This window comes from Protopterus annectens, chromosome 2.part2 (assembly GCF_019279795.1).
Source record: "Protopterus annectens isolate FY-2018-M chromosome 2.part2, PAN1.0, whole genome shotgun sequence".
Taxonomy (NCBI): domain Eukaryota; kingdom Metazoa; phylum Chordata; order Ceratodontiformes; family Protopteridae; genus Protopterus; species Protopterus annectens.
Genome location: NC_056730.1, coordinates 8769300 through 8792630, shown reverse-complemented (window position 1 = coordinate 8792630; position 23331 = coordinate 8769300). Strand labels below are relative to the sequence as shown.

The window sequence follows — 23331 nt, the reverse complement described above, 5'->3', positions numbered from 1 at the left end:
CCATGTCCTTCCATCCTTGAGTACAGGCAGTGGTTTCCCCCAGTTTTCCTTGTGGAAATCACATCACCCAGTGTTCTTATTGAGTGTCCACCTCAGTCTCCTCTCCCCCGCCTTGAGATGCACCCCTTCACTCTTTTCCCTCCTTGCCTGACTCTTCTAGTACCAGGGCTACTAAATGAATGCAGGTCACCTGGCTTGTATTTAGGATTCTGATCCTCTGTGGTACAGAGTCAGGCTATCTTACACACCTCTTTTAAGACTTCATAAACATTTCTCACACCATTAGATCTTTGCTACCATTGTGGGGCATTCTGATCTGTGAAAGAACCACATGATTTGTTATGAATTCTTGAAGATGGGGTAAGGAGTGGCAAAATTCAAATTATCCATTGGCTGCTTATCTGATTCTGTGATATCCTGGGGTATGGCATATTGATTAGGGGGTTTCGATTGTGAATTACTTTACCTTCCCAGTGATCTTTTAGATGTTGGCAGGATCCCTGTTTTTAGCAGAGGTGTGATTTTCACCCTGTTGCCCACTGGAGACTTGGAAGGAGTTGCAGGTGTGCAATGAACTTTGTTTTTTCATGCCAGTCAGAGAATTATTGTCTGTACTTGTAGTTTGGCCTGTAACAGAAGGTGATGTTTTGGTTTCTTGTTAACTTCTAACTTCTTAATATTCAATTTATCTTCTTTAGGAAAGTCAGCTAACATTAGCTACCCTTCCAATTTGACACATAACTAGGCAGTGATTCTCTGGGAGTTTTTTTTTCCACATATATATATATATATATATATATATATATATATATATATAGATATAGATATAGATATATATATATATATATATATATATATATATATATGCACACATATATATGTATGCATGTGTGTGTGTGTGTGTGTGTGTATATATATATATATATATATATATATATATATATATATATATATATATAAACTGAAACAAAGGTTCTAAATAAACACAAACTCCACGAAGTAGATGAATCACCATGTCTACTTTAATCCTGGTACTTCGGCATTTCGCCTTCAAGGGATATTTCTTTGTGATACAGCATCATAAATATTATTACATTTGAAAAAGTTCTCCAATTAAATCATTATACAATTTTATCAATTGAGTAATTAACTATTACAAATGCAAATACAAATTCCATCACCCACTGAACACCTTCCCCCTTTAAAATAACAATAATTATTCTTACACTTCATCAAATCATGACAGATATAAACAACTTATATAAATATGTACAGAAATTATTTATAAATTTAATGAGCAGAATCTAGAAAAGTTTAACCAACGGAGTTGAAAAATGCCCCTCAAAAAGTGACACAGCAAATAGTAAAATTGTTATTACTTTACAAAAGTGCATACTTTAAAATTTCATTGGCACTTCTTGGTTTAATCCACCAGGCTATGAAGTGTCATAATTATAAATGGCCATATTTATAAATGAATGTGGTCTCTAAATAATTAAGCCTAGAGTGAAATGTACCCGCTATATGTTCTTTGTGTTTCACTCATTACATTAGGGTAATCTGCTGGCAGGTTGCCCTAAATTCCAAAGTCTTGGGTCCTTCGTCGGTTGCTGTCTCCTCTTCCATGACGTCAGGTCGTCAGGGGTATAAAACATGCAGCCAATGCCATTTTCTTTAGTCTTTCTTGCCGCGCGGTGCCCGAAGCAGAAGCATTTTGCAAGTGCCGGTTGGCCGACTACTGAAATATTCGAGTTTGAGTTTCAGAACCGAAGTCTACACTAAAGCTAAGTACCCCGTTGGGGAAGCTTTTTTCTTGCTCCATACCGATGTCAGAAAAAGTTAATAATTGTATTACTTGTGGGAAGCAAATACCTCATAAGGATTTCCATTTATACTGTATTCCTTGCCTAGGCCCTGATCACAACGTGCCTGGCTGTCGGTTTTGTGCTAGATTTAACCAACGCACTATTAAGCGTTGGTATATTTTTGCCTCAAAGTATTTTGGAAACAGATTTAACTACCCAGAAATGTCGTCGGATAACAATCCGACTACCGGAGTACATAAAAAACGCAAATAAAAGGACAGAGAAAGGCAGTCGAGATCCAAAACCGACGACAAAGCTTCTCCTAAGCCAGTCACTGGTTCACCGGTACTCAGTGAGGCACTTTTGCGGCCCCTGATACCCGCTACTTTCGAGTTGCAGGCCTCTACTGACACCCATGTGGAGTCCGGCATGCCGCTAGATACTCAGGGTATTGGACCGACAGATGTATCTCCCTCGGTGGGTCTGGAGCCGCTGAGCGGGCACCGGCTTCTGAAGGTGTATTCAGACCTCAATATTTGTATATCAAACCGATGACAGCTGCAAAACCAAAGACAAAAGCAACTTCTAAAACTAAAAAACTGATGCATGAGCCACGTGCACAGGCCTCTATGCCTAAAAAACAGATGATCAAAATGGCTGCAGACCTTATTACCTTGATCAGGGGTACCCATCACCCTCCAGATAAGAGGCCTAGGCAAGACACTGATTATGAATCTTCAGATCAGGTTTCTGTTTCTTCTGATTCCTCTTCTGATCAGGAATTATCTGTACCTCCCTATGAGGATTCTGATGCAGAGGAGTCTATACCATCTGCATCTCCTCCTGAGGCTTATTCATTTGGAGAAACCTTGCATACTTTGAGGGAGCATTTTCACTGGGAGAGTCAAGATTTCTCAGAATCAAAAAAGAGGCTCAGGGATTTCCTTCTTCTCCCTCAGCACAGGCCTTTAGCCATTCCCCCTGTTTTAGACATTGTGGATGATGTGTTTTTGGAGTCAAGCTTGACCCCTGACAGATATTACAGGGTCCCTGAGTCACATAAATTTTTATTTAGAAACCCTGCTGCTAATCCTGGAACTATTTCATAGTCCAAAGGGAGTTAAGGCCTCAACAGCAAAAATCCTACCCCCTCTGACAGAGATTCAAGGGCACTGGACAGATGGGGAAAAAAGGTTTATACATCTGCAACCTTGGCAGTCAGGGCCTTAAACTGTCAATTTCATATGCTTAAGTATCCACAACATGTTTTGGGATTGCTGAAACAGAAAATTATGTTGATTTGTGAATTTGCAGAAAATAAAGAATTGCAGGAATTATTGCATGCAGCTGAACAGGTTGGAAAGCATATTTTGCAATGTGGTTTTGACTCTTTAGAGGCCTCCTGCAGGGCCGCAGTTACTGGATCTGTGAATAGGAGGCATGCCTGGCTAAAGGAACAAAATTTGCCTGATCATGTTAAAGCTAAATTGCTAGATGCACCTTTACAGCATGATACTCTGTTTGGTATTAAGAAAGAAGAGGTTTTAAAGAAAATGGAAGACAAAGCTAAGTCTATGAAAACTGTTAAAGACTTCTTACAAGTGCAGCCACCAGAATTCAGTAGACACTGGCCTACAAAAAATTGGTCCTTTCCTGTGTCAGACAGAGCTCAAAGGGGCAAATCCAGATGCCCTAAGGGTTCCAGATACCAGGCGCAAGATTCATACAGGTCTAAGCAATGGGGCGCTTCTACCTCCAAATCTGGAGGAGATAAAGCGCAAACCTACAGAAAACAGCCCCAATGACTTCCCTCTGCCTACACCAAGCACTTATCTTTTGGCAGCACCCTTAGGGGGAAAATTAGCACTTTTTGCTCAAAATTGGCATTTAATAACCCAGGACAAGTGGGTACTAAACATAGTATTACAGGGATACAGATTCCATTTCCACACTCTGCCAATGATAAACGGTTGGCCAGATCTGCCAAAAAATCAATGGGCAGAGGCACAGAAACAGGTTACATCCCTCATGGATATGGGGGCCATTCAGCCAGTACCAGAACAGGAAAAAGGACAAGGTTTTTACTCAAGACTGTTCTTGGTAGCCAGAAAGGACAAGGCCTGGCGGCCAATACTGGATTTATCGATTTTGAACACATACCTGGACATTCCAAAATTCAAAATGCTGACTTTGCAGCAGCTTCTGCCCATGCTGGGCAAGAATGCTTGGCTGGTGACATTAGACCTAAAAGAGGCATACCTGCATGTCCCAATAAGACAATCATGCAGAAGATACCTCAGATTCAAGGCTGGCTTAATGCATTATCAATTCTCTGCACTGCCCTTTGGCTTATCTACTGCGCCCAGGGTCTTTACAAAGTGCCCGGCACCAGTAATTGCATTTTGCAAACAAAGAAGTATACAAATATGTAAACACAGCACAACTGGTCAATGACCGGCAACAACAGAGTTGTTCGTGGATATTTATGTGCAACTTTTGTGGATCATTGAGCAATAAACCATTATTGGCTTCATTGGTTCGGTGGAAATTCTTTGTTTTTTCAAGTATACAAATATATCCTTACTTGGACAACTGTCTCATTCAAGCAGAGAACAAGGACATTCTTCTTCAACACCTAGCGTTTGTGAAAAGGCTTCTAACATGCCTAGGGTACACAATAAGCGAAAAGAAATCACAACTGGTACCCTCTCAAAAGATAACATTCTTGGGTGCAAGCTTGAATACACCTGCCCAGATGGCTTACCTCACGCCATACAAGCAAAGGCAACGGACTACTTACTTCAAACTGATGGCAACAAAAACCCAGTTATCTGCAAGACAAATTCTGCAGGCTTTGGGCTTCATGGCATCCTGCATCCTACTGATTCCATATGCAAGACTGCATATGTGGAAACTTCAGTGGTACCTACAAAGTTTATGGAGTCAACATTCTAACAGTCTGGAAACAATGATTCCTCCCATTCCCTGCCTACAGCAGGAGTTTCTATGGTGGGCAAAGGCATGTCACCAAAATATGGGATGGGCCTTCACTCCACCCCCTGCCACCCAAACCTTAACAACAGATGCATCAGATTATACCTTAGGGGCCCACATGGCAGGAAGAAGCATTCAGGGCATATGGACCTCAAAACAAATGCTTCTAAGTATCAACCAGAAAGAGATGCTAGCTGTTCAAAATGCCCTAACAGCCTTCAAGGACTTACTTCACCCAGGACAACTACTGATAAAGATGGGCAACACCACAGTCATGTGGTATATAAACAAGCAAGGGGGCACACACTCATACCCCCTTTGCAGATTAGCCATAGAACTGTGGGACACAGCTTTGACCTACCAAATACATCTTCAAGCTCAATTCCTGCCAGGAAAGCAAAATACTCTGGAATACGATTTAAGCAGAAACCTTATGGATCTTCACAAGTGGAAACTAAATCCACAAGTCTTTAGCATGATATTAGAGAAATGGAGGAGCCCAGACATAGATCTATTTGCCTCTCTTCAAAATTATCAATTGAAAAGATTCTGCACAAGAACGTATCACAGACAAGCATGGAAAGTGGACGCGCTATCCTTCAGTTGGAAAAACCTATCAGTTCACGCCTTTCCTCCTCTGCCTCTTCTTCCCATGTTCCTCCTAAAAGTCAGACAAGAGAAACCAAAGATGATACTAATTGCCCCGGACTGGCCCCGCCAATACTGGTACCCAGTCCTGAGGAACTTGTCTCAATACCCAGCTTGGACCTTACCTCAAAGACCTCAACTACTGTCCCAGCAAAACAATCAGATCCTGCACAATCAACTCCAGACACTGAACCTGGCAGCATGGTTGATCATGTAGTTATACAAACAACACCTCTCAGTAAAGCTGTGATGGATGTCATTTTGGAAGCCAGAAGGCCTAATACTAGAAAATCTTATGCTGATAAATGGAAGAGATTCTGTGCTTGGAATCAAGCACAAGGAACTGATACAGCAGAACCAAATATTCCTCAGATATTACAGTACTTAACTGAGATGCTTGACAAAGGCCTATCTTTCTCATCAATTAAAATCCATGCCTCTGCCATTTTGGATCATTACATTACAGAGCAACCAATCTTTTCTCATCCTTTACTAAAGCAGTATCTTAGAGGAGCCAAAAATGTAAGGCCTCCTAGAAGATCACCATTACCTGCATGGGACCTCAATTATGTGTTGGAAAAGCTCACCCTGCCTCCATTTGAACCAGCTGCTACCGCTAATATAAAGTTCTTATCATGGAAAACAGCTCTGCTACTAGCAATTACTTCAGCAAGAAGAGTTTCAGAGCTACAGACCCTCATGGCTGTAGAGCCTTTTATCATATTTTACCCAGACAGGGTGTCTCTGAGGACAAATCCTACATTTATGCCTAAGGTGGTTTCTAGTGTGGCTCTTAACCAAACAATTCATCTTCCAACCTTTTATCCAAATCAGCAGAACAAGAGTGAGAGAGTTCTGCATTCCTTGGACGTACACAGACAGTAAGATTCTACTTGAGCAGGACTAAAGCTCTAAGAAAAACTGAGCAATTACTAGTGGCATATGCTGTAGGATCAGAAGGAAAGGCTATTTCAAAGCAGACAAGCCACTGTATCAGTTTCTGCTACTTACCCCATGGTAAACCTGGGCCCAAGGGCATTGGGTCTCATTCCACCAGAGCTGCAGCTACTTCAGCAGCCTTTCTCAGAGGAGTATCAATCAAAGACATTCTAGAGGCTGCTACTTGGTGTTCTGTTCACACCTTTACAAGGCATTATCATTTGCCGAAGTCCAGAGCAGGCTTTGTCACTGCAGTTCTGCAGGGCTTTATAGCCGCACCTAATGCTGTTCATCTCCAGCCTCCCAACCATAGCTTTGGGATTCTACCCAAATGTAATGACTGCAGCAGTGAAACACGAAGAACATAATACAGTTGTGTACACTTACCATAAATGTAGATGTTCGAGTGTATTCACTGTTGCAGTCCAGGTTACCCTCCCACCATCCTCCTTTCCCTCCCGCCACCCCCCTGTCATTCTGGAGTTTATCTTTCCTTCTCTATCTTCTACAACCTATGTGGTGTATTTGCTTGTAGATGAAGGTAAAGTTTATATTGATGCATGTATATACATATATATCTGCTACCTTTTTGGGGGCACCTGACATCTGGGGCAAGAAAGACTAAAGAAAATGGCGTTGGCTGCATGTTTTATACCCCTGAGGACCTGACGTCATGGAAGAGGAGACAGCAACCGACGCAGGACCCAAGACTTTGGAATTCAAGCTGACTGAGGGCAACCTGCCAGCAGATTACCCTAATGTAATGACTGCAGCAGTAGTGAATACACTCAAACATCTACATTTATGATGTGTACACAACTGTACTTTTCTCTACCTGGGTCAAAACACTGAAAAATAAAGAGGAGTCATTACCCCCTTGGACAGATGAAAAATTATTTCTAATATCTAAAAGATGTTCTCTGACTCTTATCCTAACTTTCCTTTTTGTGTTTGCCCTATGTACCATCTTGTACTAGCACATCCACAACCCAGTATGTACACTACCCCACAGGTTTTACAATTGTATTTCCCCCTTGTTGAATATCTTCTACCATTAATCACTGTTCCTGATGATTTTTTTTTATTCTAGAACAAAGGTTACAATTTCCACAGGGAAAAGGCCCTTGTTGAACACTAATTTCTGGAAACAATGTTGATCTGTTTAACAGTTCCTTCAAATTAAAAAACCTACCATAGGAAAAAATTATTCTGCTAGGAAAATACTGCCCAGAAATTCATAAAAACTAATAATTGCCCAAAGTTTTCTAACTATATGTACAATTTTATCAGAAAAAACACTATATTTCATAACATAAAAAAAAAATTCCTTCTTTCCTTCTGGACTAATCATTCTTCTTCTGCTACTATTCGTGTTGAAACTGTCATGGACCCTCTTCCTAGCCAACTCCAGAATTTCTGTACCATATCCCCTGTTCAGTAGTCCCACCTCATCCAAAAATTACTCCTGATAATACCCGAGATGTATTTACCCAAATACGCCTAAAGTCCCCATAGGGTAATGCCTGAATCAAATGTGGTTGGGTGCATGCTGGATGCATGCAAAAAACTATTCACCAGAAAGGTTTGTACTGAACTCTCTTGTTCTCATCAACAAAGAGACACAGATCCAAAAAACTAATAGTTTCCTTGTCCATCTGAAAGCTAAATTTTAAGCCATGGGGGTTTAAATTAAGTACTTCAAAAAATGTCATAAACTCCTCTGAAGAACCCTTACAAACAAAAATCAAGTAATCAATAAACCGCTTGTACATAATTACATTTCTCTTGAAAAATTCTGTTGGATACATGAACTTTTGCTCAAAATCACCCGTATATAAAATTGCATATGAAGGGGCATATTCTGCCCCCATGGCAGTCCCCCTCTTCTGCAAACAAATTTTCTTATCAAACAAAAAGTAATTATGAGCCAAGCAAAACTCTTAACAATTCAATAATATATGCAGTATGTGGCCCTTCTCCCAGTGTTTTTCCTACTGCCTCTAACCCCCATCGTGTTTTGATGTTGGTATAGAGGGCATTCACATCAAGGCTAACCCAAAAATAATCACTTTGCCATTCCAAATTCTTGATACATTTACATAAATCTTGACCATTCCCAATGTGGGACAAAATTCTACTCAGGTAAGGTTTCAAAACATGATCCAAAAAAACTCCACATTATACATGACAAAACCCCTACCTGAGACCCCTGGGGGGTTCTCTCTATGCTTGTGTATCTTTGGAATGGCAAAGAATATAGGGTCCTGAGGTTCTGCAATGTATAAATTCTTAACATCTGTTTTATTTAGGAAACACAACCTCTCCCCCTTTTCTAATAGTTCAAATAACTTCCTATTGTATTCTTTTAATGGGTTCTTAGGTAGACTAATATAGTCATTTTCTTGCTCCAGTAAATTCTCCACCATCTGGTTATAGTGTCCTTTGTTCATTAAAACCCAGTTCCCACCTTTGTCCACCTCTTAGAAAATAACTTCATTCACCTGGCTTCACAATTCCTTTATAGCTCCCCCATTCCTCTTTACACAAATTATAACTCATATTTTTGAAGCTTTTAACCTCTCTCTCGATATTAAAAAGCAATAACTTTTCAAAGATGCAGACCAACTGATTTGATTTATGTGGAAGAAAAGTATTACAAGAAGAAGGGCAATGCTAGTATTTCCAATTGACCATACCCCATATTGAAAGCATGCACTAGTTCATTTTCATCATCCTGCTCTGACACGCTCTCAAAAAAATCATCATAATCGTACACAGATAAATTCAACAAAGAATCATCCATATGTGTAGAATCTACATTATCCAAAGATATTGGTTCTCTGCCATCAGCACTATTACCTTTATTAGAAAAAAACACTCTAAGATGTAACTTATGGCAGAATCTATTAGCTTCAGTTAAAACATTGGCTAATGAAGGCAGTCTAGTCGGCACAAATTTTCGCCCTTTAACAGTACCTGGGTATCTTCGAAGAAAAGTTCCAAGACTAATACATTGATAATATCCAAATCATTTGGTTCACCATGTTGGAAAAAATCATCTGTTGTATCTTCCCTTTCGTTTAGCTCTCCCATTTCATCCATTTCTTCTGTTCGCTCCCTCATCAGATTTCTGCTGCTGTCCCGATTGGTTGGTACGGTCAGATGACTCCTCTCCAGGGATACTCTCGAAAGAGATGCTCTTTTTTGAAGATAATTAACTGAAGGAGCCTGAATTATCTTTGCTGGAACTTCGACTGCCTAGTTTTCTCTTTACGAACCTCCCCCAACATGGTTTCTGTTGCCTCTGGTATATTTGCCCAGACTAAAAATCATTAAGGTTACAAGCCAGCTTCTTTTTCTTTCTGTTCATGACTTCCCCTTCCACTTTGCTGACTTGGGCCGAAATTTCTTTAAATTTAATGTTCCATACCGTAACTGGGATATCTCTTTTGATAGACCCCTCTAAAGCTGAAATATGATTTCGTAACCTTTCACTAGTCCTAAGGTTGCATTTGATTAAGATTTTGAGCCAGCTTAAAGTGCAGTCAGAGTTTTGCTTGGCTCATAATTACTTTTTGTTTGATAAGAAAATTTATTTGCAGAAGAGGGGGACTGCCATGGGGGCAGCATATGCCCCTTCATATGCAATTTTATATATGGGAGATTTTGAGCAAAAGTTCATGTATCCAACAGAATTTTTCAAGAGAAATGTAATTATGTACAAGCGGTTTATTGATGACTTGATTTTTGTTTGTAAGGGTTCTTCAGAGGAGTTTGACATTTTTTGAAGTACTTCATTTAAACCCCCATGGTTTAAAATTTAGCTTTCCGATTGACAAGGAAACTATTAATTTTTTTGGATCTGTGTTTCTTTGTTGATAAGAACAAGCGAGTTCAGTACAAACCTTTCCGTAAACCTACCGCAGTGAATGTTTTTTTGCATGTGTCCAGCATACACCCACCACATTTGATTCAGGTATTACCCTGTGGGGAATTTAGACGTATTTGGGTAAATACATCTCAGGTACATCAAAAGGAGTAATTTTTGGATGAGGTGGAACCTAGACTATTGAACAGGGGATATGGTAGAGAAATGCTGGAGTTGGCTAGGAATAGGGTCCATGAAAGTTTCAACAGGACTAGTAGTAGAAGAAGGATGATTAGTTCAGAAGGAAAGATGGAAAATATTTTTTTATGTTATGAAATATAGTGCTTTTTCTGATAAAATTGTACATATAGTTAGCAAACTTTGGCCAATTATTAGTTCTGATGAATTTCTGGGCAGTATTTTTCCTAGCAGAATATTTTTTTTCCTATGGTAGGTTTTTTAATTTGAAGGAACTATTAAACAGACCAACATTGTTTCCAGAAACTAGTGTTCAACAAGGGGCTTTTTTGAAATTGTAACCTTTGTTCTAGAATAAAAAAATTGTCAGGAACAGTGATTAATGGTAGAAGATATTCAACAAAGGGAAAAGACAATTGTAAATCTTGTGGGGTAGTGTACATATTAGGTTGTGGATGTGACAGTACAAGATGGTACATAGGGCAAACAAAAAGGAAAGTTAGGATAAAAGTCAGAGAACATCTTTTAGATATTAGAAATAACAAAAGAGAGAGCCCAGTAGCTACTCTTTTTTCAACTATACATGGGGGTAATGGCTCCTCTTTATTTTTCAGTGTTTTGGCCCAGGTAGAGACAGTAGGAGGTTCATTTCATTCTAGGCTTAATTATTTAGAGACTACATTCATTTATAATTATGGCACTTTATATCCTGGTGGATTAAACCAAGAAGTGCCAATGAAATTTTAAAGTATGCACTTTTGTAAAGTAGTAACAATTTTACTATTTGCTGTGTCACTTTTTGAGGGGCATTTTACAACTCTTTTGGTTAAACTTTTCAGATTCTGCTCATTAAATTTATAAATAAGTTCTGTACGTATTTATATAAGTTGTTTATATCTGTGTTGATTTGAAGTGTAAGAATAATTATTGTTATTTTAAAGGGGGAAGGTATTGTTCAGTGGGTGATGGGATTTGTATTTGCTTTTGTAGTAGTTAATTAAGCAATTGAGAAAATTGTATAATTATTTAATTGGAGGACTTTTTCAAATGTAATACTATTTAAGATGCTGGTGTATCACAAAGAAATATCCCTTGAAGGCGAAATGCCGAGGCACCAGGATTAAAGTAGACCTGGTGGTTCATCTACTTCGTGGAGTTTGTGTTTTACTTAGATTTTGTTTTGGTGGAGTTTTGTTGCAACAAAGGTTCTCCTGCTCTGAAGTAATGTTTTGATTTAGTCCAATCATAGTATTTCAGTGGCATGTTATTGTCAGATTTCCATTTCCTTTTCAGTAAACATTCTGCTGGGGAAGGACAGAAGTACTGAATCATTTTAGATTCCATTTTACAACCATTGCACAGTGGCTAAATCACTAGCAGATGCAGTGCGTGGTCCCTACAAGGAGGCATCTGTTATCTAGTGGTGAGATACATTCCTTTCCCTTCCCTTTCCTGCAAACTGGGTGACTAAAATCTCAAAGAGAGAGAGAGAGAGAGAGACAGTGTGTTCATGATTCTAATGCTTCGTCTGTGGCCCTGCTTGTACTGGTTGCCACCTTTTTCCTTGAAGTTGAGTTGAAACCACTGCCTCCACCAATCTGCCAGAAATTCCTGAAGACGAAAAAGGGCCAAATTCTTCATTCCAATCTTAATCGATCACTTTGTTAGTGTACAAATCCCCTCAGTTGCCTGTAACAGTGATGAAATCCTGTAAACAACAAAAAGGCTGTACATATGAGGAACAGTCTAGCCTGAGTGGAAGCACTTCATCATGTGGGCAGCATGCCATACTTGTTCAATTTTATTGCGGCTGCTTCTGCACACTTGTTTGATGTAGCACTAACTGAACCCTCCATTGAAGTCTACGTGTCTACTTTTCACGTTTGTTTCCTCCAGATAGCCTAAATCAAGTAAATGTTAAACTCATAAAACTGCTTCTTAAATAAGTGATTCAGTTTAAACCTGTTGCATGGGATATTGAATGCTTCATCCACACGAGTTTAAACTATGATTCAGCACTGAGTACCAGAAATTGAGTCTGCTGCAAGCCTGTACATTAACTGGCTGTATTGGAAGATGTGCTTTTCTACTAGTAATCCTTTCAGTTGAAGTAATTTAGAAGTTGCAAGTCCTTTCATCTTTCAAATACTTTATTGTTTTTCCTAAATTTAGCCTTCTCCACACCCTCTGTTCTAGCCTTTGCACAAGGTAAACTGAATTTGTCTGTTTGCCTTTGATCTTCACTTTTGGGACATAACTGCAGTTTGCACAGTTTGTTAGTGTATTGAAAAAGCAGTTAAATCATTATGCTAATGTACAAAATTAAAGTTATTTTGTGATTAAACGGATTATTTCTAATGGTTACACTAGTGTTAAGAAACGCAATAAAGTATTTCACAGCTGAAAGGACTTGCAACTTAATTATTTCAGCTGAGCTATCACTGTTTGAATATTAGGTCTTAACAATACAGCCAGTTAGTTTATAGAGTGAAACAGACTCAATTTCTGGTATTCAGTACTGAATCATGAAGTTTAAACTCATTTTTACTTAAACTAGTAATTGCCCAGTTTGCCATCTGTTAATTAACATACTGCCTTCTATGTCTAACCAGAAAAATTAGGTTTGGAGATTTCTGCACTGTCTGGATGTCTATAATCAAATTCTGTTGTAACAGGGAGAGAGCTACCTCAAGAAGACATTAATCTTATTTTTTTTAAATGAAGGTTTGAGAGGGATACATAAGTACCATGCAAGGTCTTAGCCCACTAATTGGATCAAACAAATGCATTATTTACTTCCATAGGTCTATGACTGCTTAAGCAGGTTTCATTACAAGATATTCACCCACTGATGATATTGTCATTGATTTGCATTGTTGGAACTCAGAAATACTTTGGATTCTTTTTCCCTGGGGTTGGATTTGCTCTTTCCTGTCCTGTGCTGTCAAGGTCATACCCCTGCCACCGCCACCCCCACCTTTTTTTTTTATTCTAACTCTAAATTACCGCATCTTGGTGGAAAATAATTCCTCAAATGCAGCAGAGTTGAATTTTGGCATCCAGATATAACAGATTTAGCTTTGCCACTCCCAGTTGCAATAAGTTATATAGATGATGTCCTCTTGATTATATAGATGATGTGTTGCAGTCAGTTCTATAGATCAAGTCTCAGCAGTGCATCATCTGTTTAATTTACTGGAGATTATGTCGAGACACTGAATGTTCAAAACTTCGACTTTCAGAACACTGACCTCACGAGCTTTAAGCATCAGAAAAGAAAACTGCCATTACACCAAAGAACAGAAGATTGAATTTACTTGTTTTTTTTGGGGGGATGGGGCATGCCCCCCTGCACCCCCAACTACTTGTATATAATAATTCTGAGATCACATTACAGTGGAGAAAGGCAAAACCCCAAACCCAGTTGTACTGTGATCTTGCACCCATACGATATGATATGATATGGTATGATACGATATTCAAAGACAGAGCTTGGCTTGCTTTAAGAGGGGTTTACTAGAAAGCATCTTGACCTCAGTTGGAACTTTATTATCCATTGCATTTCCTAATGTTCATGGTGCATTTATACATCTGCTTAAGACCCAAGTCTCTTATACTGATCTGCTACTGGAGTAATTTTGTATTGTGATAAAAAGTCTGACTTTGAAGCCCACAGCACTGGGTAGTTGTTTGGATTGTTTGTCCCCATATATCCAGATCACCAAAATTCTGAGAAGTCTTTATCTGAAAAGTCTGTATCTGCACATATTATACTGTCACATGCTAAGCAGCTAGGTCTGCCCAAGTTATTCTTTACCACCTCTAGAAAATTTCATTTTTTTGATTCTAATGTACATCACTGGAAGGTTCATGGTTTAGCCCTAGTTATTAAAACTTTCAAATTGTTCCTTCTGTCATTAGATTACAAGCTAGGACCTGTAGTTACACTATTTGTCCTGCTACAAAGAGACACACACACACCATGTACTACTGTCACATGTGCTAGTACTTCAATATGGCCACCATCTGAAGGCAGAAGTATATGCTTAAGACCTACATCATGATGTAGGAAATGGCATCTTTGGACAGTGACTGACAAAAAGATAGTAAAAGTGTTGCTCATATGATCCCAGGCCAGGACTGGAGGCAGTAAGGGATCTGGAAAGCAGGAACTAGCCAGAAATTCTGCCTTCAAAGTCTATTACTGAGGTGGCCTCCAGCTTCTGTGTTGCCTGCCAATCTCCACTGACTAGTGAGGGATCAGATTTACTCTCATTGTTAACTGGCAGGAAGCAGAGCAGGAGAGGTGTACCACAACAACCATTTCAAGGGTTGTATCCGAAGGTGCAGCAATGACCTTCTCACCTTTGAGCATGGCAAATCTTTGAGATCCCTCTTGAAGACTTGATAGTTAAACTCAGGATCTTGGAGCCTCTTCCATTTGCCTCACTCTAATTCAAGATAAGCAAGAGAAGGGTAAACTTCCATGGTCCTGTTGCATGTGAGCTCAGATCCCAAGATGTCATAGTCTTGCCAGCAGAGGTGAGAATTCAGAACTGAATTAAAGCACACACACATCTGTGACTGCTGAGCTTCACATGAGCTCTTTCTCACTGCACCCTTATCACACTAGAGACAGTAATTGTGGTTAAGTCCCCATTTGCTGTAGAATAATCATAATTCTGTAAAACTTCTGCTAGTTTCCGATAATTGTCACCATGTTCCACAATACTAGAATGGTGCTCCTGAATCCTACTGTAACATTGGATTTCTTCAATACATCCCAGCCTCTGATGACAGATGCTTTGCTGGTTACTTGGAAACATCACATGGCTTAATTCATTGTGCAGGAAAAGCATGTCTCTGTAAATGATAATTCTTGACTGTGTTTCTTATGTGCAAACTCTGGAAAGGGACTTGAGAAAGGAGTCACCCCTAGCTTTGGTCAGACCGGCAGGCTGTGTTTCTTTGTAAATGAATAAGTAGGGAGGTATGCAGTCATGCCCCTTGTGCAGAGAAATGATGCGAGTCTGGCAGTGGGCCATAGACTTTGGTATGTCTAATTGTGAACAGTAGGCTGGGGCATCCCTTAATGTCCTTCCTTAATCACTGTTGTAGTATTTTTTAAAGTAGGCATATCCTGCCAAGGATAGCTGTACATCTGGTGAACATACCAAATCCTGGGTCCTTCCATATGCCATATGTCAGACATATGCCCTACATCCAGGGAATAAGGTTGTAAGTGACGTATGCATGTCAAATCCTCAGAAATTTGTTTTGAATTCAGTCTGAAGGCCATATGTATCTTACAGTTCTCCAAACCCTGGGCAGATAACTACCCTGGTGTGGACTCTTCCTTTTTCTTTTAGTTTCTTTCATTGTAGATACATATCATCCAAAAAGAGAAAATGTGGGTGTGATAGGCAGATTTCTCATAAGGATAGACACAAGAAGTGCTTTTTTTGTGTAGGTGTGGATTATGACCATAAACAGTGTGATATATGCCAGGCCTTTGTTCCTAAAACTCTGCACAGCTGTCCTCCTCCTTATTCTGTGCATTTAGAGAACCAGGGATTAAAATTACTCACTCAAGGAACCATGGCTTCTAAATCGGCCTGCCCAGACATCCAGCCACCTTTGAAAAAGAAGTTGAAACTAGAACCAGAGACTTCTGCAGTCCAGCCTCTGACAGATGACTCTGTAGGGTCAGATGTAGAGAATGAGGAACGTCAGGGTCCGTTGACTGCCTCCTCTGTCATAATGCCATTGGAGGCCAACAGTGGGTATGCCAGTCACATTTCCTGTAAAGTAGAGCCGTCGTCCGTTGAGGACCAGAAGGGAGAACTCTGGCTAATAAATTCTGAATGACCTAGGGCAATTCCACAGATCTTAGTAAAGGAAGAAATATTCCCTCATAGAGGTGAAACAGGCTTCAGAACCTTCTAGATTTGTCAGGGCATATGTCCTGTAAAAAAGTGACATGAGACTAGGCATTTGGCTCTTGTTGCTAAAGAAACCCAAAAGAAGAGGCACAATTTCACTCAGGGTCTTTTTAAAGCCTTTATGGCTTTGAAGCCTCCTCACAGTTTGACAGTCCCTTCTCCTGTTGATTTTCACTTTACTTCCACTCCTTCTAAAAGACCTAGAGATTCTGCTTCACTTGATGAGGAGGAGGATTTGAATACTGGGGAGGGATCTTTGGTCTTTTCCTTCCAGAGTTATTCTTCTCTTGCTCTGGGGTCCGAATAAGAAACATACTTTTTCCACTTACTCACCGGTAGAGGAACTTTCTTTTGGGGATACCATCATTAAAATTATGGAATATTTTCTTTGGTATAGCTCTCAGGTGTCAGATGTCCAAAACAGGTACTATGATCCTTCAATAAATGGATTCTCCTAGACCTTTTGCAGTTCCTATTGTTTTGGAAGCACTCTTAGACACTTTTATATCAGCTTATTAAGCCCCTGAGTCTCAGCCCCCTTCTGTTAAAATCAGGCAGGTTCTGTAAGGCTCCTGAGGTTCAAAAGTTTTGTTAAGAATCCCTCATCAAAACCTTCTGTGATTTCTCTCTCACCTGACAAACTTAGTAAGTTGATTGCTTCTTGCAAACTCTTACCATCAAACAAAGATAGTAGAGCCATACTATCAAATACCAGACTCATGACTAGATATGTGCTTGCCTTTCATGTCAAAATCTGGTGTGTGTTAGCTAACATGCTTAAATCTGATTGTAAAGCATCAACTATTTATTTGCTGATTTCTGTTTCACAAGTGGCTTGTAATTCCATCAACTGCAGCTATGATGCTGCTAATGCTTCTTCGACAAAAAAGATTTCTTGTTCGGACAATTTAGCTTCCATTTGATTACCATGTTCCTCTTCCCCATAGTCTGGTACCTCTGTCCCATTGGTTAACTATGTCTTTTCCCATTTGGCAACAGAGTACTACAGATTCTTGGATTCTATGTATAGTTCTAAAGGGTTATTTCTTGATGTGTATCTTCCTTCCTCCCTTTTCAAGAATTCAACTCTGTCCTCTCCTTGTCTGTTGCCTCATTACTTTCTGCTTCTTCAGAACCTCTTGGCTCAAGGAACTATTCAGACAGTGCCTCCTTGTTAGAGAGGCAAGGGATTCTACTCCAGGACATTTTTGTTCCCAGCATGGAGGGCTGTTGAAGACAGATTCTAGACCTCTCCTTTCTCAACACTTTTTTAAAAGTTTCTTCTTTAAAAATGTTGACACTCTGGTCTCTCTTCTCTGTGTTTTTTCTTAAAGCTTTTCTGTTTTCTCTAAATCTGAAGAATGCATATCTACATATTCATGTACACCCTCACTTAAAAAAAAATTATTTGTCTTTGTATCTTCCTTACACTACCAGTTCTCTGCTTTCCCTTTTGGTCTTTCTACAACGCTGAAGGTTTTTACCAAATGTCTAGCCCCTGCCATAGCCCTTTGTGAACTTCAAGGTATCCAGATCTTTCCCTTTCTGGACTACCTTCTTCATCAGGCCTCTCTCTCCACAGGCTGTTCTGCAAGACCTAGATTTCATAATTTTTCTTCAAAGTGTGGGCTTCACTCTCAGTATAAGGAAGTCAGTTCTCACTCCTGTTCAATACCAGTTTTTCTTGTGATGCAAGGAAATTCATACCCTTACTATGATGGTTTTTCTTCCTCCTCCTATCAAGATCCACTCTTTGACAGTTTTCTTTCAGTCCTATCTTCCTTTGTAGGCGATTTCAGCAAGAAAATCCCAGAGTTCATGGCATCCAGTATTCCAATGGATCCATCTGCCAGACTCCATGTGAGGAAGTTCCAGTGGTACCCAAAGACAGTTTGGTTATAGCTCCCTCTAAACTTTCCCATTCCTGTCTTGCCTTGCCTAAGGAAAGAATTTCTGCAATGGCTCTCACAAATATTTCAATATCCAGGTCTTCCCAATTGGTTACCTTACCCCACTCAGGAGCTGTTTTCAGATGCTTCAGGCATAACATGTGGGTCTTGTTCCAATTACATCAGAGTTCAGGGGGTCTGGTCACCACCTAAGGTAAAAGAGCATGACAGCATCAAGGAGATGAAAGCTCTTATCCTAGCTTTTCATTCTCTGCATTACCCTTGGATTTCAGATCCACTCAGAGTTTTCATAGACAACCCCACTATCATGTGGTACATAAACAAGCAGGGGGGAACAACGTCTTATCCTCTTTGTAGACTAGCCCTCATTGCACAGGATTTCGCCATCTGCTCATACTTCAGAAGGCCTGTATTACCTCTGAACACAGTCTTGTAGAAGACAAGCTGAGTAGATCCAGGGCAGATCCTCATGAGTGGATGTTTCACACAGAGGTTTTCCTGGAAGTTGTACATCAACGAGATACTCCTTAAGTAGATGTCTTAGAGTGCTAATTCCTTTGGCTTGGAAGTTGGACAACCATGTCTTTTTCTTGGAAAGGGATGTTTCTTATGCATTTCGCCCTCTTCTTCTGTTTAAAAAATCATGTGGGACAGGCCAAAAAATTTTGTTGACTCCCTTTTGGCCTAGACAGCATTGGTTTCCCCCCTTCTTTTTCAGCTGGCTGGAGGAGTTATCACAAGTTACCCCACATAATGGATCTACAATCCCTTACCTTCACATCCTACAAATAACTTTGAGAGTGTTAGGGTTTTGATTTCCTTTCTGCTACATTTTTCAGAGGACATGCTTCGAGATTTGCAGTAGGCCAGAAAACCCACTACTAGGAAATCTTACATTGCTAAATTGAAAATATTTTTTGCTTAGTGTGGCAACAATGAACAGGACCCTCTTTGGTAGGTATTCCTACTGTTCTTTTTTTGTGTGAGTTTCTAAATTCTGGTCTTGGTATACTGTTATTTTAAAGCTAATTTGTCTGCCACTTCTTCATGTCTGCCTCTGGATCCTCCACTTTCCTCTAGAATTGTGGTTAAACAGTCCCTCAAATGCATCCTTCTTATTAGGCCTCCAAGAAAACCCACTCCTCTCTCAGGACATTAACTTTGTAATTAAAAAATGACTCAGACACCTTTTGAACTAGCAGCTTCTTCCTCTTTATTATGTACTTGGGAAACTGTCTTGTTAGGTGCTCTGACTTCTGCCAAAAGAGTCTGTGAACTTTCAGGCCCTTACGGCATTCCTCCTATTCTGTTTTTATTTCATAGACACAGTGTGTCTTAGAACCAGTCCTTCCTTTATGTGTAAACTGACCAGTGATGCGTCTTTGAATCAAACCATCCATCATCCTTCCTTATTTCCTCCCTCTCCACATCCTCAAAATAATAGTGAGAGGATTCTGCATTCTTTGGGTTTGCAGAGATAATATTATTTAGATAACACTAAAGATATTAGGAAATCTGAACAACTTTTTTATTCTTTACAGGACAAGAAAATGGGCTTTGTTTCTTCTTGGATTTCTAATGACATTTTTTTTGTTATTCTTTTCATGGCAAGCTGCTTCCTTCTTCTGTTCATGCTTATTCTGCTGAGTTGGTAACCTCTTCTAGTGCTTTTTCTAAGGGTCCCTATGCTGGATGCATTCTGGAAACTTTTACTTTGTCTTCTGTGCATATTTACTAAACACTACAAGCTGGATGTGCTTTCAAAGGCCAGAGCAAGTTTTGCGATGTCCATCTTACGTTTTTTTTTTTTTTTTTTTTTTTTTGGAAGGTCCTTCACTTCCTTCTTTATCCTGCCATTCTTCACAGTAGCTGTATTATTCTCCTTATTGTGGGGAATACTGCAACAGTGATTAAGGAACAACATCTTACAGATGTGCAAGAACTTACCATCGCAGATGATTTCCAAATGATCACACTTGCAGTATTCTGTCCCTCCCTTCTATTCCTATAGGGGTTTCTTTTTTTCCTCTCTCTGAGGGGTCTTTCTTGTTTTCCCTTCTTTCTTTTCTTTCTAATTGGCTGCTAATTTTCCTGGGCCAGATCAGTTCTGAGGATTTGACAATCATGCATCACTTATGCACCTTATACCTGAGATGTAAAACATACATCTGATGTATGGTGCATGGAAGAGCCCAGGCTTTGGTATGCTGGCTAGACATATGGCTATCCACAGCAGAATATCCCTATTGTAAGGAATACTGCAACAGTAATAAGCAAGACATCTACTATTATGGCAAGTTTTTACACAACTGCACTTTACAAAGTGTCACGTATCAAGGGAGGCCAGTGTGTTGGCGACCTCCATTAGCTGCTTTTTTAAAGCCTTCTCTGGATCTGCAGCCAGGGGAGGCCTCTATAGTCAAGTTATACCAGGAGTGGGGAAGACTGACTATCAACATGTTTGCCACACAAGAAAAACTATATTCCTCCCTACTTTTGATGAAGTCAATCAAGTGGAGATGCTGGTAGATGTGTTTTCTTTCCATTGACAAGGAAGATTCTTTTCTGTTTTTCCCCGATTACATACTTCCCAGCAACAACCAGAGAAAATAATCTCTCCTTTTTCTCCCTGTGGTGGCTCAGAATGTAATGATTTCATGCTTTACGGTCCCTAGCGATAAAAGATGTTATTCCAGTACAAGACAAGGAAGTCTTCCTCACATAGCTCAGTATGTGGCTGCAATACCCTGCTCCAACTGGATTTTCCTAAGTAAGACTTGGAGATAAGTGAAGTTGGTAAAAAACCTTCCACTTGTCAGATGCCTTCTGCTTAGTGAAAGAGGTATGCTATACCACGTCACTCAATATGTTTACAGGTGATACTCACCTATTTCAAACAACTAATTGACTTTGGTCTTCATTAGTTTGTAATCAGGATGAATATTTCTGCTAACTTGATGCACTACAACCTTGAAGGTGGAACTGGGAGGGTCTGTTTCACTTTATTAATTTAAACCTGATTGTGTACAGTTTCTGATAAACACTCCTCAAAGCCTGCATTAGATCAAAGGAAAAAAATGTCTTTGTGAGGACTGTACCCCCAACATTCCTATATAGAGCAGTATGCCCCATAACACCCCCTGTTATACTCATCTTGAAGGTTGCTGCAACTAAGGAAAAAGAGAGGCTCTCTTTCCTCCCAAAAGCGGCCTATAGTTTCATCATGTTTTTTATTGAAGTGATCTAATCCATGTAGACCAGCATCGTGAGGTTGACCAAGTACCATCATCTAAACTATTAATTCATTAATGGGATTTTGCATTTTACTCTCCTTTGAATGATTCTTCTTGCACCTTAAAATTTCAGATATGCTCGGCCATCCTTCATTTGAATCATTTGCTTCTGTGACTTGGAAATTCACTGTTTAAAAAGATATGTATATTTAATGGCTTTCATCTCTGCCAATAAGATCTCCTGGGCATGAATTGAAAGGTTGTTTGGTCTTTCAGTAGAACTGGCATAAGTAATATGTCCTATGCAGACCTCTTCAAGGCCCTATCCCTGTATTATGTCTCCTACAGGCTTTTGAGGGGAGATCTATTCCTGAAATACAGGGCATTGTCAAACCCCAGTCTGAAGGACCTCCTGCATATACACAAAATAAACAGCACCAGAATTAACCATTCTAAAGACTTAAACCTTGCCTGTGATGTAAATAGGACCTGCTGGAGAGATATGCATGTATCCCAGAGACTACTCCATCTATGGAATAGGCTCCCCATCCATGTGAAGCAGAGTTCCTCTCTAACTGAATTCAAGTTCAACTTGGACATTTGGGTGGGAAACCGGAAATTCATCCCTGCTTTCGTACCTATGTCTCTGATGCAAACAGTTAACCTGTAAATGATTCATCTCCCAGGCCCATGCTTGCACTTATCAAGGGTATCAGAACTCGTCAGAGATTTGGGATGCATGGCTAGGCTCAAAAAGGCCCTTGTGGCCGTTAGCCTAGTAAGCACCTATCAACTGAATATGCTTTAGGACTGACTCACATCATCTCACAAAAGTGGTACTAAAATTTCCTTACACTTGTTTTCATTATGGAAGCAGAATCTGAAGCACAGTAGCTATTCATACCGTTGATGCCTTCCCAAAACTCATGAGCTGCCTGAAGAGAGTGCATGAATTCAGGAATAAAACAAAAAGACAAGATATTTGTTATGGCTAAACAAACTGTATCCAAGTGGTGTTGCATTGTCTTTTGCAATCATGTGGTTAACTGGCAAATAAAAAATATGTCTGTCAAACGCTAGTTCATCAGTCGTATGTCTTTTTTCCACTGTCTGATACAAAACTGTGTCAGTAGAAATCAAAACTACTTGATTGTATATTCTTAGCTTCATCATGCATTACTGCCTGAACTGTGATTGTAGGAATTGGTCCTTCTTTACTGTCTCAGTGCATCAGGTCTTGGCCTTTGGAGACTGTCTTGTAGGCTTCCTTTTGTTCAGAACTCCTGGGAAAATTTACCATTTCCTGCTTGAGCTTCTTCCCAATAGTTGCTCATTATAAATGTCTTTCAGAATCAGATACAGCAGTCTCACAGGCTGAGTTGGTGTTTAGTCTCTCATGTCCCCTTTGTTTGGACAGATCTTCCATGTAGTATGAGTGTATAGATTTTCCTCCAAGTTAGGCAAGTATGTCATTTTTATATCCTTGCATATCTGTTATGCTCCAAGTTGTGCTTGTCCAAGTGCACAGAGGCTGGATGCACCCCTCCTATCCTGACATATGATGTCATGACATGTATTCTCAAAAGATCATACACACCCCTGAGCTCAGTAGCTAACATGCAGGTATGAGATGAGTTACAACAACAAAGGGCCTCAAAAGGTCAGCTGACATGTTGACGATTTATTTTAAGTACTCCTTATAACAGTGGATCCTGATCAGGGTTTCACGTAACAGATCCTTTACATTGCTTGGCCACCTTTTTCTTGTGTGGAATTCTACTTGATGTGGTTAGA

The 23331-nt window shown here is 39.8% G+C and overlaps 1 protein-coding gene across 3 annotated transcripts in view; it reads left to right on the top strand.

The window, feature by feature from the left end:
* Positions 1-23331, top strand: part of WDR41 (WD repeat domain 41) — a 1028182-nt gene that overhangs the window by 1003670 nt on the left and 1181 nt on the right. The window lies entirely within an intron of this gene.